This window comes from Microcebus murinus, chromosome 9 (genome assembly GCF_040939455.1).
Source record: "Microcebus murinus isolate Inina chromosome 9, M.murinus_Inina_mat1.0, whole genome shotgun sequence".
NCBI lineage: Eukaryota > Metazoa > Chordata > Mammalia > Primates > Cheirogaleidae > Microcebus > Microcebus murinus.
This window is the reverse complement of record NC_134112.1, coordinates 33,982,412-33,999,296: the sequence shown is the minus strand read 5'-3', so window position 1 is coordinate 33,999,296 and position 16,885 is coordinate 33,982,412. Positions and strand designations below refer to the sequence as shown.

At 44.8% G+C, this 16,885-nt stretch overlaps 1 protein-coding gene across 1 annotated transcript in view; it reads left to right on the top strand.

Moving 5' to 3' along the window:
* Nucleotides 1–16,885, top strand: part of TSPAN13 (tetraspanin 13) — a 46,538-nt gene that overhangs the window by 18,842 nt on the left and 10,811 nt on the right. The gene's annotated exons all lie outside the window — the stretch shown is intronic.

Here is a 16,885-nt window from a genome sequence, read left to right as displayed (position 1 = left end):
AGGTGGGTCCAAAGGAGCCAGTGGGCAAAATTTGAACACCATCTTCAGGTCTTAATATTGTGTCGGAGGAGGCACACAAGTCCACTCCTGTGCTCCCTGTGGTTGCTCGGAGGAGTCTAAGGGCTGGGGATCCTCTTGTCCGCTGTTCCCCCAGGCCAACTGAAATTGAATAGGACAGGGGGCCCGGGGCTGGCCCCTCAGGCCGTTTCCCGAAAGGGGGGGCAAGGGGTTTCCAAAGACATCAGTCTTGGAGCGGCATTGATTGGCCCAATGCTTTCCCCTCTTACAGCGAGGACAGAGGGAGGAGGGCTGGGCTGGCCTGCCTGGCGGCTCCCTGAGGTTAGGGGCAGCAGAGGAGACGGCTAGGGGGCACTGCCTCGTAAAGTGCCCTGGTTGACCGCATTTAAAGCAGTCCCTCTGTGCCACGGTCCCTGTGTGGCGGCCTCAACCGCAAGCTGTACGGCCTGCGATACCTTATGGGCGAAGGGGTCAACATCATTACACATTCTAATCATGTCATTAAGGTCTTTATTTTTGAGTTTACCCCTGAGGATGGCCCTGAAGATGCTGTTGGCATTTTTATAGGCCAATTGTTTAATAAGCCTATTATTCTCATCTTGGTGTCCGAGAGTTCTTTCAGCAGACTCTAAAAGCCTGCCCACAAATTCACTAAAACCCTCTTGAGCTCCCTGGGTGATTTTTGTCAGGGGAGTAGGGACAGATCCCGTAGAGGGAAGTGTTCGCCAGGCGCTGAGGGCGGCTGCGGCGGTCTGGGACAAAAGTCCAATTGGGAGTCTCCTTTGGCGCTGTTCAGTAGCAAATCTCCCCTGTCCACTAAGCTTTTCAAGGGTCCAAGATGCAGAATTGGGGTTTTTTAAATTATTAGCAGCCGTGGTCTGACAGCGGTCGAGAAAGTCGGCCTTTCAAGAGAGGAACTGCCCGCAAGAAAGGACTGCCTGTACTAGTTTGACCCATTCTCCGGGGAGCAGGTAGCCACCCCCTGAGGCTGCCTCTAGGAGGGAATAGGTGAAGGGCGCATTGGGCCCATACGTCCTAACAGCAGAATTTAGTTTTTTTAAGGTTTTAAACTTTAGTCTGCGAAATTCAGTGGGCTCTGAGTCTGTTTCTTCTGGGAGGTTATCACGTTTGCTTTTTTTCCCCTCCCTTCCGTATCCTCATTATCTGAATCTTGGGGCGGGGACTGGCTCGTAGAAGGGGCAGCAAGGTCTTCTCACCTATTAGACCGAGTAACAACCGGGAATGCTAGGGCTTTATGGGAGGACTTTAAGGATTTTTTTTTTTTTTTTTTTTTTTTTGAGACAGAGTCTCGCTTTGTTGCCCAGGCTAGAGTGAGTGCCGTGGCGTCAGCCTAGCTCACAGCAACCTCAAACTCCTGGGCTCGAGTGATCCTTCTGCCTCAGCCTCCCGGGTAGCTGGGACTACAGGCATGCGCCACCATGCCCGGCTAATTTTTTATATATATATCAGTTGGCCAATTAATTTCTTTCTATTTATAGTAGAGACGGGGTCTCGCTCTTGCTCAGGCTGGTTTTGAACTCCTGACCTTGAGCAATCCGCCCGCCTCGGCCTCCCAAGAGCTAGGATTACAGGCGTGAGCCACAGCGCCAGGCCTAAGGATTTTTTATTTAAGGTGGCATATGATTGGGCGGTCTCATGACGTGGGTGGCTAATGAAAACAGAATCTTTAAGCGTATCTTGGAGGGAGGACAAGTCTTTGGAAAGCTGGGCAAATTCTTTTTGAAGTTGTGAGACATCCTTTAATTGCATAACCCTTTGACTTAAGTCTTTTTTGGCACGCAAAAGTAAGGGCATTGAAAGGGGAGGCATTAACGAAGGTGCGCAAATCTGGGGCGCGTAAGGAAGCGGCCATTCGGGATCGTGATATCGGGCCGCTTCCTCTCCGAGGGTTGCCTCTTCTGCGGGGTCGAGGGACTCTTGGAGGGGTTGTTTCTTGAATACCGGGTAATTGAATGCATGAGGGGCTGTACCCTCGGTTAAGGGAGGATAGAGGGTCTTGGTGTCTGGCCTACTAATTGGGGGCTCGTCCCTAGATGTCTGGAGCTCAGCCGAGGGGTCTTGAGGGGGCATATTAATACAAACCGAGGGGCAAGGGGAAGGGCATGTTGGTCTCTCAGGATCATTAGGGGAAGCCGACCCTCCGGTCGCCTCTAAAGACGTTCTCAAAGCGGACCGCGACACGGGTCGGAGGCAGAATTCTGCTACTGAGAGCAGCTGCTTTTTTTTTTTTTTTTTTTTTTTTGAGACAGAGTCTCACTTTGTTTCCCAGGCTAGAGTGAGTGCCGTGGCGTCAGCCTAGCTCACAGCAACCTCAAACTCCTGGGCTCAAGCAATCCTGCTGCCTCAGCCTCCCGACTAGCTGGGACTACAGGCATGCGCCACCATGCCCGGCTAATTTTTTTTTCTATATATATATTAGTTGGCCAATTAATTTCTTTCTATTTATAGTAGAGACGGGGTCTCGCTCTTGCTCAGGCTGGTTTCGAACTCCTGACCTTGAGCCATCCGCCCGCCTCGGCCTCCCAGAGTGCTAGGATTACAGGCGTGAGCCACCGCGCCCGGCCAGCAGCTGCTTTTTATTGGGGTCTGAATCTGCTCCCTCAACAATATCTCTGATTAGTCCCCAGTACGAGAAAACGGATACAGGGACGGCATCTGGGCCCTGATTCAGAAGTAAATTGTTTAGATCTCTGCCTACCTTTTGCCACTTGCATGGGTGAATTTCAGGTCCACCAACAATGAACCAAGGACAAGCATGATCAATGAACACAAAAAACTTTACTAGGTCCTTTTTCTTAACGCTAATTCCTCTCTCTCTGAGTGAGGCCTTGAGATCCTTGATAAAAACGGCCTCTTTAGACAAAGAATGGCCCATCTCGATGGGATGACAATGTAAAAAATCTACTCACCAGACCGTCGATTCTGTGAGCGGCAGAAAGGAGGTCTCTTTAGGGATTCTCCGGAGAACTGTCTGTAAACTGCGTGCATCCGACAAAAGTCCGTACCTTGAGCCCCACGTTGGGCGCCACTTGTCCCGACCCGCGGGACCTTTTGTTACTCGCGGGGGTCAAGGAGGACCTTGCCTGAAAGAGATGGGCGAGAGAAAGGAACGAGACCAAGCAAATGGTTGTCAAGGTCTGCTTTACTTAGATTCTTAGTAGGTTTTATAAGCATACAGAAACAAGGAAGGAGAAACAAAAAATAGAGTGGGGCGACAATGAGGCTTGGGTCTGGGTTAATCAGCCCCAATCAGCGTCTTATCGGTATCCTGTTTTTGACTGCTTACTCAACTCCAACCTGGCAGGTGGTCGGGAACAATTGCAGTCAGCACTCCCTGGAGCATTCCGTGAACGTCATGGAATGCATTCTTCTCGGAGCTATAGCTGGAATTTTCCAGGGTGAAGTCCATGCGTAGGACGAGTCATAGGGGAGTTGAGGGTCTTTGAGGGTCCTTGCCTCTAACAAAAGACCACACTGTTGGCTTACTTAAATCTGTGTCAGTTACTTGGTTTTAATGACTGAACCATTATAATACACTCTGATATTTGTTAGATGGTTTTTAACTTCTTGAAAGTTCTTTTAATTTTACTAATTAAAGAAAATGAAACATGTCCAATAGACATAGAGTCAGGCTCAAGTTTTGCAGGGCATAGGTGAAAACGGCAACAAAGGCAGGATTCAGGACAGTTAGATTTAACCACTGACATGGTTGATTTGCCACCAGGGGCATTTCTTCTGCATGGTGCTGGTGACAGCGCAGCTGGGCTGAGAAAAAGTGCATCAGACGTAGGCTTTTCTCCTTAATCTTCTTAAAAATGTTCTTAGCTCTTCTGTGACATTTATTCTTCCATAAGAATTAATGGATCACTGTGTAAAGTTCCATCCAAAACCCTATTGAGGCTTTTCCTAGAATTAGATTGAATTTGTAGGTTAAATTGGGTGTGAATGAATGCTTTATAACAATGAGTGTTTCTATCCATGAACATGATCTTTCTCTTCATTTATTTTAGATCTTTTTCTCGGTCTTGAATACATTTCACAATTTTCTTCATGAAGATCTTATACTACTTTCATTAGATTTATACTATCATGTACCTTATACTTTGGGAGCATATAACCACTTGTATCATAAGGAAAAAATACATTAAAAGTATTTTCAGTGCATGTGCATGCTGTTAATTTTTATATATTGATCCTGTCTCTAGCAACTTTTCTGGTTCTTACCATTTGTAATAATTTTGGGATTCTTCTGGATTTCCTTTGTAGATACTCTTATTAATTTGTGAATGATGATAACTGCGTTTCCCTCCTCCCAGTGTTCTGTATTCGCTCTTATTCAATTGCCTAAGACTCCTCCACTGCAGTGCAAAACAAAAGTGGTGAAAGCCCCATACCCTTGTCTTATTCCTGAATTTTGGAGGAAATGTTTCTTATGTTTTAGCATTGAGTATGATTTTTTGCCTTGGGTTTTTGATAGGTATTCTTTATCAGTTAAAAAAATTGGGGGAGGGGATTTACTCTTGTTCTTTCCCTTAAAAAATAATTTTGCTGAGGGCTGTCATTTTTTTTCTCTTTTAATGAAGCCTTGTGTATTTTCCCTATTATAATTTCCTCTTTCTCCTTTCTTTGGTTTTATTTGACTTTTTCAATTGTGTATTTTTTAAAACATGCTTTTGCCAATATTATTTTTCTCTTTTATCTTTTTATTCAGTTAGGATATATTAATTTTAGCCTCATTCAGTTATTTCTGTTATCAGACGTTCTTGGGAGCTCTAATGCTTCTTTTGCTGTGTTTGTTACTGGTCTCTCATGGTAAATATTTTTCTTATGCATTTTGTGATTTTCAGTTAGCCGTTTTAGTTTTTTCTTTGGGAATCATTTAAGGATTGAGATTTGGAAAGTTCCCTCCTGAGTCATTTTGGATGTGACTTTTCTTCCCCCAAATGTCTCCATCCCCTGTGATCAGCTTTTATCTGAATTGCTTGTTTTGAAGATTCCTGCATGTCTGAGGCAGTGGACATTTAGACTCCAAACCTGGGCATGATAGGCTTGGTGTTTCTTTTTCTTGCCAACTTTTTGAAGAGACTGAAAAATCTTTCTGGTCTTCCTTGATGTATTAGAGTTTTTGTATAACCCTTACATACTAAGAATATAGCTTTTTGAAGATCCTAGTTATAGAAGGGTCCACTTCCCAATTCTGGCTGGTATAAAACCTAAATCCCTCCCCCTTAGGGACTTTTCTGATCCAGGATCTCTTTCCCCACCCCTCATGGGACCCTATGGTGCCAGTTGTATGTTTGTGGTTCTGACTTTCTGTTCTCCTTTCTTTGTTGGCCTATGGGAATTTCCTGTAGTTTCTCTGTGCTCAGCTATATATTTAAATACAATGTTGCAATCTTTTTTAATGTTTAAAATATTAGTAGCAGGGCTCACGCCTGTAATCCTAGCTCTCTGGGAGGCCGAGGCGGGCGGATTGCTCGAGGTCAGGAGTTCGAAACCAGCCTGAGCAAGAGTGAGACCCCGTCTCTACTATAAATAGAAAGAAATTAATTGGCCAACTAATATATATAGAAAAAATTAGCCGGGCATGGTGGCGCATGCCTGTAGTCCCAGCTACTTGGGAGGCTGAGGCAGAAGGATTGCTTGAGCCCAGGAGTTTGAGGTTGCTGTGAGCTAGGCTGATGCCATGGCACTCATTCTAGCCTGGGCAACAAAGCGAGACTCTGTCTCAAAAAAAAAAAAAAAAAAAAAATAAAATAAAATATTAGTAGCAGGAAGGATTCTGTGGTAATTCAGTTACCTGTTCCCAGAATCCTTTGTGGTAGGCTCAATTACAGCCACTCCCAAGAAGTTGTCCACATCCCAATCCTTGGAACGTACAAACATGTTACCTTACATAGCCAGGGGAACTTTGAAGATGTGATGAAATTAAGAATCTTTAGATGGAGGGATTATTCTGGATTATCCGGGTGAGCTTTATGTAATTTACATGGGTTTTTATAAGAGGGAAGCAGGAGGGTCAGAGCCAGAAAAGGGGATGTGCTGAGGGAAGCAGGCTGTGGTCTGAGAGATTTGCAGGTGGAATGCTGCTCCTTTGCAAGGAATGCCAAGGAATGCAGGTAGCCCCTTGAAGCCAGAAAAGGATTCTCTCTCTAGAGTTTCCGGGAGTACAGCCTGACTGACACTGTGATTTTAGCCTACTAAGACCCACGTTGGACTTATGACCTCCACAACTGTAAGACAATAAATGTATGTTGTTTTAGTCCCCTGTGCTTTTGGTGATTTGTTAATGCAGCAATAGTGACCATCTTCAAGGGCTTTAGAGGGTTGCCTGGTGGTAGTAATTGGAACAGAATGAAAGCTATATTAAAGACACAGCAGAATCAAGTTGGTGAGGAATACCCTTGACAGAGAGCTATATATTAAAAGGAAGCAGCGTCTCTTTTCCCATATCTGAGGGAAAAGAAAAATCAGAACAGAAATATTTGTGAATATTCTCTATGATTTTTCAGTAATAGCATAATGCCTGTTCCAAGAACCAGACTACTGCTTCTCCCCTCCTTGGGTTGTAGAAATTATTTTTCTAAAGGAGAATAGATTCTCATTAACAAGCCTATTTATTGGCAACTGAGCAAGCATTGAACAGTTTTCTCATTTTGCTGAAATGTTGGTGTCATAAATAGAGTATTTGGTTTGCTGGGTGGTAGGAAGCTGACAAGTGTCCCGGCCCGCGGACCTTCTGTTACTCGCGGGGGTCAAGGGGGACCTTGCCTGAAAGAGATGGGTGAGAGAAAGGAACGAGACCAAGCAAATGGTTGTCAAGGTCTGCTTTACTTAGATTCTTAGTAGGTTTTATAAGCATACAGAAACAAGGAAGTAGAAACAAAAAATAGAGTGGGGCGACAATGAGGCTTGGGTCTGGGTTAATCAGCCCCAATCAGCGTCTTATCGGTATCCTGTTTTTGACTGCTTACTCAACTCCAACCTGGCAGGTGGTCGGGAACAATTGCAGTCAGCACTCCCTGGAGCATCCCGTGGTCAGCACATCATGGAATGCATTCTTCTCGGAGCTATAGCTGGAATTTTCCAGGGCGAAGTCCGTGCGTAGGACGAGTCATAGGGGAGTTGAGGGTCTTTGAGGGTCCTTGCCTCTAACATCTCCCCCTCTCTTTATTAATATGAGGGAGGTTTATATAAGTTGGTGGAGAGCCTGTCTTAGGCTACACGATGTGCTTCTGTGACCAGCACCCCAAATATAAGACCTGGCGATTAATGTGAAGGTGAGGCCTCTGTCTTAGGCTATGTAGGTGGCATTTTGCTCCGGCACTTCTGATTATGAAGTGTGCCCCCGGGCATGGACCTACAATATTTCCGTCATGGAGTTACCTCACTGCTGGCGGGGTGTGCACCTGGTACACGGCATCGCGATAATCCCGTCATGGGCGTCTCTACAGCCTTTGGAACCAACTGCGTTCTATGTCTGAGGCAAGGTCTGAGAAATTTAGACCTTTAGTGGGTGTATTGGGAGACTCTCCTCTCCACGGAGGTCTTCTCTGGAGCCTCTTTGTTCTAGCCGTTGGTAAAACATGGAGACCGATTTTTGTGTGGCTGCGTCTACCTGTGACTTGACAAAATTAGTTAGTTTTTTGAAAGCCCAAGGCCCAAAGGTGAGGAGCAACAGAAAGCCTACAAGCGGCCCTAAGACACTGGGAAGCAATGTGGATAGCCAGGGGGATGTAGAAAACCAATTTTGATACCACGCTTCACTTTGTTCTCTCCGTTTTTTTCTATCTTCTAGGCTCTGTCTAACTCTCTCAGTGCTATCTTCTACCAGACCTGTTTTGTCTGCATAAAAGCAACATTCTTCTTTAAGTGCTGCGCACAAACCTCCCTCTTGGAGGAACACTAAGTCTAGACCTCTTCTATTTTGCAACACTACCTCAGAAAGAGAAGCGAGGGATTCTTTGAGATATTTTAGGCCCTGCTGTAGCTCTCGGAGATCGTTATCGATGGCAGCAGAGAGCTGCAGGTATTGCTGGTTGGAGGTGACTAGAGAGGCTATATGCCTGTTCCAGCCCCTGTGGCACCAAGGCCTAGAACAACTGCGAGTGTTACGGCCATGTTGGGCTCTCTCTTTTCTCGGGGCATTGCAGTGCTGCGCTCCCAAAATTTGAGCAATTCGTCAGCAGGATGTACAGTGAGTCTGGAGAAGAGCATGACTAACACACAATATTCTCTATGCTCAAGAAACGTCGCAGCGACTACATACTGGGTAAGACCGGAAGAACAAGCAAAATAAGAGGTGTTAGATGCCTGAATATTCTGAAAGGTGGAGTCGACAGTAATTGACTGATTACATATTTTTTCTAAGGGTGCGGGGGGAAGCATTCTTGGGCTAAGAAGGCAAAGGCCTAGGCCTGTGACTTGGCTGAGTGTCAGGCCATCATGGGTCTCCAGGCCCCATCTGAGTTTGCTGGTGTCGTTAGTAAATAATAGTTTACCAAATGTAGCGACACCCTCATAGAAGGGAGGCCGGGGGGAGTAGCATATCCAACATTCCTGATATTCTGAATTGTTGGCCTCTGGGATGGTCCTGACAGAGGCGTTGACTAAGGTGAGAATTAGTTCTGCAGAGGAGGGGGGCCCCTCGGGCAGGGTAGGTTGGTATAGGGAGGTGCTAAATGGAAAAGGAGACACAGCTGGGGAGGAGGGTAGGCCCCTGGAGGGACCGTGAGGTCGAGGTGGGTGTAGGTCGTGGTTAGGACCTATTGCGACCGTAGGACCTCTGGGGAGGCTTTTAATTAATTTGATTTTAAATGTGAGACCAATGTCTTTTCCAGATATGTAAAGTCTAAGCCCCCACTCAAATCCCCTGGACTGATCCCAAGAAGCCTTTTTTCCAGCTTCGGTGAATGAAATTAACAGGGGGTTGCACCATTGGTTGTTACACTGAGGATCAGTGGGTGGTTGTGGGGTGTAAGGGGATGAAGGAGCTTGACGGGGAAACTGCTTTTTGACGATGATATAATCCCAGGAAGAGGAGGGATTCCAGTAGGCATCACTGGTGGTCTCACAGCCCCAGGAAGCATAAAAGAAGTCAGGGGCGTAACCACATTGGTAGTTGTTGGTACGAGGTCGTTGGGCCCCCGGGCAAACATAAAAGTCTTTATATCTCGTTGTAGAGCGTCCAGCTCTCAAGGAGCAAAAGCCTGGGGAGGAGTCAGTCGTTGGAGGGGCTGGCTGAGGGGCGAAAAGTGCGGGAAGGCCCCACGCAGGGTCTTTAGCCCCAAGAGCTAATACGCATAGGTCAATTTTTAATGGATCCCATGGTATAACGGCAGAGAGACGTGAGGAGGAATTAACAACGTCTCCTGCCTCATTAATTACCTGCCATGTATAGTTGTAGATCTGATAGATGTTGGTTGCAATGGTGCTCTTGATCACGACTAGAATCAGGCATAGGAGGGGCAGCACCTTTTCTCGGGGAGTCATCGTATTTCTGGAAGAGAACAGAATTAAGAATTCTTCTCAGGGGATTCCCTGGGTGGATTATATAACTTAATCGCTTTTTCTGGTAGCCATCTGGCGTTTCCTGCCTGGGTATCGTAGATGCAGGCATGTCCTTTTCCCCATATGAGGACAGGGTCAGGCCCCAGCCATTTGCCCGTAAGTGGCTCTTTCCATAAGGCCTGTGCATAAGTATCTGTGGTGGATGGGTGCCAAAGGCAGTCAGCGGCTGTTTTACCGGTGGTGTCAAAGGTGAGAAAATTTAAAATGAACAGGGCATGATTAAGCAGGGTTTTGGAATTACCTGTCAAAGGATACAAAATTCCTCTTCCCGATTGTAGTTTGGAGAGCGTGTTTTTTAACGTCTGATGAGCTCTCTCTACAATACCTTGGCCCTGAGGGTTATATGGAATGCCTGTAATATGCTTAATGCCTAGCTGAGCACAAAAGCTTTTGAAGTTGGAGTTGACATATCTCGGGCCATTGTCAGTCTTAATAACTTTAGGCTGAGGGAGGGAGGTGAGACAGGCTATAATATGACTAATATAATGTGGCGGGTGGCTTTGCCTGTTTGTAGGGAAGCAAAGATAAATCCACTGCAAGTGTCCACAGAGACATGTACATATTTAAGCTTCCAAAAGGGGGGTAGTGAGTGACATCCATTTGCCAGAGCTCTCCAGGGATCAGGCCGCGAGGGTTGACTCCTAGGTGTGGCTCAGGGAGAAGGGTAAAACAAGCCCTGCATTGGCGGATGATTTCTCTGGCTTGTTCTCTAGTAATGGAGAATTTAAGCCTAAGGGTATGGGCATTGAGATGGTGTAAATCATGAGCTTGGCGTGCAGCGCAAACAGGATTAACAGTGATAGTGTGGACTGCGCCTGCAATGTGGGTTGCCTGATCAACAAGATTATTTCCAGCTGATAGAGGTCTAGGAAGGCCAGTGTGGGCGCGAATATGGCCTATGAAAAAGGGCGCGGAACGGGAGTGAATGAGTCTTTGTAGTTGCTGGAACATTTGAGTGGTATTGTTGGAGGGCCGAATATGAGGCACAGTTTCTAAAGTGGCGACAGCATGAGCAACATAAGAACTATCAGTATACAAGTTAAATGGCGACTGATCTACATTTTTGAAGACCGCGACTAAGGCTGCTAACTTAACGAGTTGAGCAGAGGAGAACCCGGTGGGAAAACTGTGGGCCTGGCCATTAATGCTATAGGCCGCGGTTCCTGAGGAGGATCCGTCGGTAAAGACTAAGACGGCTCCTGGAATGGGGGAGACTCCTGTTTTTTTGGGAAATATTATAGGTGTCTGATAGAGGAACTGAATTAGTTTATCAGGGGGGTAATGATTATTTAGTTTGCCCTGGGAAGACGTACAGTTAACCGCCCAATCATCATCAGTTTGTATTAGCCACCGAATTTGGGAAGCATTGTAAGGGAGTATTATAATATCTGGATCCTTTTTAAAGAGCTTAAGGGATTTTTTTCGCCCCAAGCGAATAATCTTAGCTACTAAGTAAGGGTAGGTGGGAAGGACTTTAGGAGAGGAAGCCTATAGGTGAACCCAAAAAAGAGGCTTGCCCTGCCAAAAGAGTCCCGTGGGCGAAAAGGGGGTAGGGAGGACAATAAAGTACAAAGGGGAGTCGGGGGAGAAGTAGCCAATGGCCTGGGCATTTATGGCCTGCTCGACCAAATTAAGCGCTTGCTGCCCTTATTTAGTTAGGGAGCGTGGAGAGGTTGGATGGGCATCTCCCTGCAGGATGTTAAATAGGGGTTTTAACTGTCCTGTGGTGAGTTTTAAATATGGGCGAAGCCAATTAATGTTGCCTGGAAGACACTGAAAATCATTAAGGCATTGAAGAGAGTCTTTTCTGATCTGCACCTTTTGAGAGAGGACCTTATTGGGGAACAATTCAAAGCCTAGAAACAGGTGAGGGGGGCAGCCCTGAATTTTTTCAGGGGACAGGCGGAGGCCTTGAGCTTGTAAGGCCGAGACAACCTGCATAGTAACTTGATGTAAGGTTGCCTCGTCGGCTCCGGCAAAAAGAATGTCATTTATATAATCAATTATATATAGCTGAGGATGTTGAATTCTAAAAGAATCAATTGTCTGAGCTACATATTTATGGCAAAGGGTAGGGCTGTTGGTTATGCCTTGAGGCAATACTCGCCATTGAAAGCGCGGGGAGGGTCCTATACAGTTTACTACCGGGAGACTGAAAGCGAAGCTTTTGCAGTCATCTGGGTGCAATGGTATGGAGAAAAAGCAATCTTTTAGGTTAATGACTATCTTATAGTAGCCTTTGGGGATAGCTACGGGGGAAGGCAAACCAGGCTGGAGTGCCCCCATGGGAACCATTGTTTGGTTAACAGCCCGTAAGTCTTGTAGCAGCCGCCACTTGCCAGTCTTTTTTTGAATGACGAAAATGGGGGTGTTCTATGGTGAAGTAGAGGGCTCTATGTGTCCGGCAGCTAATTGTTCCTGCACTAATGCTGTAGTTGCCTAGCTTGTTAGATGGGAGGGGCCACTGATCGATCCAGACAGGTGAGTCACTCTTTTAAGTGATTTTATCTGCCTGAAGTGCAGGGGGATCAATGGCCCTTAGGAAAAATGGTCTTTGAACCCTAGTCCTGATCTGTCTGACTTAGGGAGGGTGGTTAGGGGTGCTCTTAGTCCCTGACCCTCTTTGCCTAAACCCTGTCCTGGGAGGAATCTCTGTTTAAGCATTTGGCTGGCTACAACTTCATCGGGGCTACACATAATGACATTTATTTGTGCAAAGATATCACGCCCCCATAAGTAAATCGTTTAAATCTCTGCCTACCTTTTGCCACTTGCGTGGGTGAATCTCAGGTCCACTAACAATAAACCAAGGACAAGCACGATCAATGAACATAAAAAACTTTACTAGATCCTTTTTCTTAACTCTAATTCCTCTATCTCTGAGTGAGGCCTTGAGATCCTTGATAAAAACAGCCTCTTTAGACAATGAATGGCCCATCTCGATGGGATGACAATGTAAAAAATCTACTCACCAGACGATCCATTCGGTGAGCGGCAGAACGGAGGTCTCTCTAGGGGTTTCTCGGCCGAGGAGCTTGCAGTGGCGTCATCCGACAGAGGTCCATACCTCGAGCCCCACGTTGGGCGCCACTTGTCCCGGCCCTCGGGACCTTCTGTTACTCGCGGGGGTCAAGGGGGACCTTGCCTGAAAGAGATGGGTGAGAGAAAGGAACGAGACCAAGCCAATGGTTGTCAAGGTCTGCTTTACTTAGATTCTTAGTAGGTTTTATAAGCATACAGAAACAAGGAAGTAGAAACAAAAAATAGAGTGGGGCAACGATGACGCTTGGGTCTGGGTTAATCAGCCCCAATCAGCGTCTTATCGGTATCCTGTTTTTGACTGCTTACTCAACTCCAACCTGGCAGGTGGTCGGGAACAATTGCAGTCAGCACTCCCTGGAGCATCCCGTGGTCAGCATGTCATGGAATGCATTCTTCTCAGAGCTATAGCTAGAATTTTCCAGGGCGAAGTCCGTGCATAGAACAAGTCATAGGAGAGTTGAGGGTCTTTGCCTCTAACAGTCGAGGATGGCTGAATGCCTCCTTCTAGCTCCATGGTAGGGATTCCATTGACAGTAGAATATCAGGCAGTCCTGTAACTGTGACAGGTTCCTGATGTCCACTTCCAAATGTGTGAATCGTTGTGTATTTGTTTTCCAGAGCTGTTGTGGAAAATTACCACAAATGGGGTGACTCAAAAACAACAGAAATTTGTCCTTTCATTGTCCTGGAGACCAGACATTTGAAATCAAGGTGTCCACAGAATTAGGCTTCCCTGGAAGGCCCTGGGGAACAACTCTTCCTTGCCTCTTCTATCTTCTGGTGGCTGCGGCATTCCTTGGCTTGTGTCTGCAGCTATCTCTGCCTCGTTACTTCATCACCTTCTCCTTTGTGTGTGTGTCTCTCTAATTTCTCTCTGCCTCTCCCTTATAAGGATACTTGTGATGACATTTAGGGCCCGCCCAATAATCCAGGATAACCTCCTCCTCTTACAATCCTTAAGTTAGTTACATCTTTTGCCATAAAAGGTAATAATCATTCTTTTGCTACATAAGGTAATATTCATGGGAAGGGGTCATTTTTCATCCTACTTCTTGCTAGTTTACTGTTTCTTTGCAGTCTTTGGTCTATTCTGTTTATCTGGATTGTTTTGAATTATTCTCTGACATTGTGACCCACCTTGTAAAAATCTCAGGTGTAGCAATTATTTGTCCCATTGTAATTTTTCATTCTCTCTTATATCGACTTCTAGAGAAAGGGTCAGAAAACCAGAGCTCATTCCCCAAATCCATTCCATTGCCTGTTTTTGCACAGCCTGCCAGCTAAGAATGGTTTTACATTTTTAAATGATTGAAAAAAAAAATCAAAGGAAGAATAATATTTTGTGATACAGGAAGATTATATGAATTCAAATTTCAGCACCTGTGAATAAGGTGTTATTGAAACACAGACTTGCTGGTTTGTTTACACACATATCTCTGCTTTTGTGTACAGTGGCAGAGTTGAATAGTTGTGGCAAAGACCAGGTGACCTGCAAAGCCTGATAGAAAATATCTGGCCCTTCACAGAGACAGTTTGCCAACCCCCATTCTTATAGGAATGTCTTATCTCTGGCATTCAACACATGGTGGGCACCAACCATTTGCTGATGAATAATTATTATTTAGGAATATATAACTGTTGATATTCTTATATTTAAGAATTTCATTAATATAGGAAGGATTTGATACGATTCCCAAAAGGGATTCTTTAAAACTATGGTGTTAGGAGAATGTTATATATGAAATGATTCATATATAACATTTTATATTTTTATATTTTTTGGCTCTAAGACTTAAAGGATGGAACATAGTCCTGCTCATGAGCTTAATTGAATTTAGGAAATAAACATCACAGCCAGAACTTGATGTTGGCTAGTGGGATGGTTAATTTTATGTGTCAACTTGGCTAGGTTGCGTGATCAAACACTAGTCTAGATGTTGCTGTGAAGGCATTTTGTAGATGTGACTACCATTTACAGTTAGTTGACTTTAAGTTAATCCTGTTACCCTCCATCATGTGGATGGACCTCTTCCCATCAGTTGAAGGCCTTAAGAACAGAGATTGAGGTTTTCTGAGAAAGAAGGAATTCTGCTTGTTTCCAGCTTGCCGGCCAGTCCCACAAATTTCTGACTCGTCAGACACGACAATCATGTGAGCTGATTCTTTAAAATCTTGTCTCTGTTTCACTCTTTCTGTCTCATTTTCTCTTGATAGATAGATCTAGATCTAGATATATTTCCTTTTGGTTCAGTTTCTCTGGACACAGAAATACAGCAGGCTGCTCTGAAGTGTTTCAGACGTGGCCTATCCTCATATTCTGTCTCAAACTGCAATGAGGACACTACGGTGTTTCCTCCAAAATAAGACCTACCCATAAAATAAGCCCTAGCAGGATTTCTAAGCATTTGTGCAATATAAGCCCTACCCAGAAAATAAGACCTAGTGATGTGCGTGGCTATGCAGCGTATCTGCACAACCCATGCATTTCAATGGTAAAGAAGACGAGCAGCCCTTCTCATCTGCCCCATGAGAGCTCTATTGCTCGACATGAGAGATTGGGGCCAATGGTTCTAAAGGAAATAGAGCCGCAAGAAATTCAGGATGGAATTCGGGGTCTGGAGAGTTATGATGATGTTCCAGAAGAAGATGACTTACCTATATTTGAATAAATGTGGATTGTTGTACTGTACTTAAAAAAAAATAACACATCCCCTGAAAATAGGCCCTAGGGTGTCTTCTTTTTTTTTTTTTTTTTTTTTTTTTTTTTGAGGCAGAGTCTCGCTTGTTGCCCAGGCTACAGTGAGTGCCGTGGCGTCAGCCTAGCTCACAGCAACCTCAAACTCCTGGGCTAAAGCAATCCTTCTGCCTCAGCCTCCCGAGTAGCTGGGACTACAGGCATGCGCCAACATGCCCGGCTAATTTTTATATATATATATTAGTTGGCCAATTAATTTCTTTCTATTTATAGTAGAGATGGGGTCTTGCTCTTGCTCAGGCTGGTTTCGAACTCCTGACCTCGAGCAATCCGCCCGCCTCAGCCTCCCAGAGTGCTAGGATTACAGGCGTGAGCCACCGCGCCCGGCTCTAGGGTGTCTTCTTGAGGAAAAATAAATATAAGACCCTGACTTATTTTCGGGGAAACACGGTAAGCATAGCCCTCTTGCCTGGCGTCACCCAACCCTCCTTCCTTCGCACCTCCCTCAGGCTTCTGTTTCTTATGGCTTGTGAAAGGAGATGTGTTATATTTGAATACCACAAAGTCAGAAATAAGCTCACTTGTGAAGGAGCAGGGGACTTTTTCTCAGCTCAAGATTGTTTCAGGTTGTGAGAAGACTGTGAGTGAGGATAATAAAAATGAAACAGAAGCAATGGGCCTGCTGATAAGGGGCGGTTGAGAAAGTCACAGGGACTATACAAATTTCTGAGTGACAAAATTGGTGAACATTTTTCCCTCTTCTTCTCCTTGTAAAAATAAAAGCTTGCTGTGTGTACCACCAAGTCCATAGAACCCCCTGACTTGGTTTTATCATGCCATAGATGGTTCCTTTTATTCATTCTCAAGTTTGGCCTCTTTGGCAAAAATACAAAAATATTTTGGATAAAAATTCAAATAGATGCTCAATATTTTGCTTATGTCTCTATAGGTATAAGAAGTTTTATATACCAGTAAATGTTACATTTGTCTGATGAACTATTGTATCACATATGAAAAATTACACATTTGAGCAGAAAAAGATCCATTTGACTAAGTAGTGATTATTTTTATGTTTCTAAAAATCCTTATCAGGCTTTAAAGGGTGCTAGAAAATATATTTTGATATTTTGATTCTTCCCAACTGGATGTGGTACTGTCACATTGCTTCAGGGAAATAGGACTAAATTGAAGATTCTGTCTCCTTGTTCCACGACCCCTCCCCCAGCCTTCCCCTGGTACCCGTTTTAAGCCACATCTTCTACCAGTGAATTATCTTTATGTGGCATATTATTTACTTAAGAGTTATTTTAAAGAAGTAATTGTAACTTTGAGTTTGACAGGTCCCAACCATTAGGCCTGTGTTCTGGTTCTTCAGATGGTGTTTTTTAAATAAATATATAAATAAAATGATTGGAATATAAAATAAAATTTCTTCTTGTTCAGAATGCCATTTCACTCTAAATAGCTAAAATCTCTTGTACTCTTTTTATCTTGCTGAGAGTTTTAGTGGTCTCTCTATATATGATTTCCAGTGGAATG